The sequence below is a fragment of the Chiloscyllium plagiosum genome, unplaced genomic scaffold (assembly GCF_037043375.1).
Source record: "Chiloscyllium plagiosum isolate Xiang-an unplaced genomic scaffold, Cpla_swu_hap1 HiC_scaffold_47, whole genome shotgun sequence".
Taxonomy (NCBI): Eukaryota; Metazoa; Chordata; class Chondrichthyes; order Orectolobiformes; family Hemiscylliidae; genus Chiloscyllium; species Chiloscyllium plagiosum.
In genome coordinates, this window is record NW_028270185.1 from 44662923 (window position 1) to 44666056 (window position 3134).

Below are 3134 nucleotides of genomic sequence, written 5' to 3' on the forward strand. Positions count from 1 at the left end.
GATTTGGGAATAATACTTTCACCTGTAGAGTATTGATTATCTGGAAATTATTATCTGAACATGTGGTAAAGGTAAGTGTCATGAGAACGTTTCAGCAGTCTGTAGCTGAACACTTGATGAGCCAGAGCACTAGTGGATAAGGACCAGGTACCAGAAAGTGTGACGAGGACAGACAGGCGCGAGATTGGTGTCCTGAATGCAATGCATCAAAGGCAAACTTGTGGGCTTAACGGTAACATAAGGCGCGGCTCTGTGGCGCAATGGAAAGCGCGTTGGACTTCTACATCTCTATTCAGGTTGCGATTCAAAGGTTGTGGGTTCGAATCCCATCAGGGTCGTGTTTTAATTTATGTTTTGCAAAGTGGTCAGACCAGACTCGGCTGCTCATCTGCAAAACCGGTAATATTCGTGCAGAAACCGAACTGTCTCGAAACGGAACACTTTCCTCCCACAGATGTACATTATCGATGTCTATTTATGGTAGAGATCGATAAATGCCTGTTAGCCAGTACGACGTTGTGGATGGGCTGGAAAAAGACATACAATTGTTGTGTGAGCCATGATGATATCAAATTACGTGGCAGGACAGGATCGGTGTTAAGAATGGCCTCCTTCTGCTCCTTTGTGTCTGTGCCATTTCTGGCCAAGATTTTTAAATAATCACATTGAGGACAATATGAAGTAAACGCCAAATAATATTTTGGTCTCATCTCCACTTTGCTTCCCTCCCGGCTGGAATCGACAGCTCTTGTTTCAGCTTTAGATCAGACAGCGGAGGATTCTCACAAGTTCTCCTTCAGGCTTAATGTTCCTTCACATAGGTTTCCAAGTGGACACATGGAGCAAACAATTGGATTCTGGGGATTCAGGGGCAGATTTCCCCTTTGCTGGGCTGGAATTCTGGCCAAGGTAATGAACGTGAATTTCTGACATTTTGAATCTTACTCTGGATTCTTGCGACTTTACGAATTAAACTGAATTTAATTTGCCCTTGCAGAACATTATTCAATCCTCACTGTGCATAAAAACCATGCCACATTCTCGTGCACATAGTATGCTGAACATTGTTGATGTTGTATGCAGTGTGGGTCGATGTCTCAGATGAACATGCCAAACGAAGTTGGTGAAATATCAGTGAATCGAATTTTCTGACGAATTGAAGCCTATAGAAGGAAAACATTGCCTGTGACCAACGCAGGAAGCCATGGTAAATGTATGCAGTATTCAATAAAACCGATTTTCACCACATTTATCTATACCATTTTCCTGAAGCTGATGCTTCACAATCTATGATCCATTATCAGTATAACCACCTCTGCACTGCGTTTCATTTCAGATACACAGAAAAAAAGTAATTCGGTTGAGGGGCCCAGTGGTAAGATCAGGAGACGTTCGCCACCATTAGACTGCAGATGCAGTGGTGCAATTAGTTAGCTTGCTGTACTTGCATGACAGAATGGCAGCACATGAACTGCCAAAGTTGTGCATTGGATTCTCGCCAGGTCTTTGTTTTACTTATACTGATCAGAGATGATTGCAACTTCAAGCTGAAGAACAGTTTAAACCCGGAATATTACATTGCAATAAAGTGCATTTGGCACTAATTTTGCACCGACCTGTAAGACCAATCTGAATTCCATCTGACCAGCATTTTTACATGAAAAACCGGAAGTTTAACAAATGATCATTTAATTGCCTTGAAGGTTGGTGAGTCTACGACTGTTGAAGAAAAGGCGTTCTGCACTCTTACTACTCTCTGAGAAAGGCAGCTACCTCGGCATCTATCACCCTCAACTTACATCGATGTGCCCTTGTGCCAACCATCACCATTTGAAGAAAACGCCTTCGCTGTCCACCTTAAGGCAAACTCTGATAATCTTTTATGTCTCTATTAATTCACTTCTCAACCTTCTTATCTCTATCAAAAACAGCCTCAAGTCCCTCAGCCTTTCCTCGTAAGACCTTCCCTTCAATGAAGGCAACATCCGAGGAAATCTCGTGTACAACCTTTCCAATGCTTTCACATCCGTCCTATAATGTGGTGACCAGAACTCGACAAGATTGGCCATACCAGACAAATTTCTGGAGCTGCAAAGGAATCGTTTGGCCCTGAAACTCAATCCCTCTGGCAATAAAACCGAACACACTGTGCTCATTGCAAACAAACCCATTAACGTGTGTGTTAACTTTCAGAGTTTTATATACGTAGACGCCGAGATCGCTCTGCTCATCTAAACTTCCAAGAATATTACAATTAGCCCAGAACATTTTATTCTTGTTGTTCATTCCAAAGTAAATCACATCACACTTTTCCACAATAACCTCCATATGCCACCCCTGAGTCCCGATCTGCAGATTATTCATGTCTGTCTGTAACCTGCAGCAGACTTCGGCACTGTTGACAACTCCATCGACTTAGTGTGTTCTGTGAATTTGCTCATCCATTATCCCATGCTCGAACCCACGTTATTTATAAAGGTGACAAATAGCAGTGGACCCTAACAGGAACCTTGTGGTACACCATGAATAACTGAACCCCAGAATGAATATTTTCCATTAACTACCACACTCTGTGTTCTTTCAGCGAGCCAATTACTGATCTAAACCGCAAAATCACCCTCAATCCCATGTCTGTGTATTTTCTGCAACAGCCGACCGTGCATTCGTGAAAATCATATCCATGATGTTAACCACTTTACTCTCATCCACTTGTTTTTTGACCTTTTCAAAAAGCTCAGTAAAGTTTGTGAGCCACAACCTGATATTCGCAAAATCGTGTTGACTGTAGCGAATCAACTTCTTTCTGCTTCGGTGATCATAAATCATATCTCTCATAACCTTTCCCAAAACTTCACCTTCAAGGAAATACGGCTCACTGTTCCATAATTTCCAGCGTTCTCCCTACTACTCTTCGTGAAGAAGGGGACAATATTTACTGAACTCGAGTCTTCTCACAATAATAACATAGACACTGACGAAATAAAGTTGGTAGTCAAAAGTTCTGCAATCTCGTCCCACGATTCCCAAAGAAACCTATGATACATCCCATCAAGCCCAGGGGACAAATCTACTTTCAGGATTTCAAGAATTGCTAACAACTCGTCTTTATGAATATAAATTTCGTTTATTCTTAC

At 42.0% G+C, this 3134-nt stretch overlaps 1 non-coding gene across 1 annotated transcript; it reads left to right on the forward strand.

Annotated features, from left to right (window-relative positions):
• The first annotated feature begins 246 nt into the window (after nt 1-246).
• On the forward strand, nt 247-338 carry trnar-ucu (transfer RNA arginine (anticodon UCU)). The gene is given in 2 exon segments: nt 247-283; nt 303-338. It is a non-coding gene; the product is annotated as a tRNA-Arg (tRNA).
• The last annotated feature ends 2796 nt before the right edge of the window (nt 339-3134 follow it).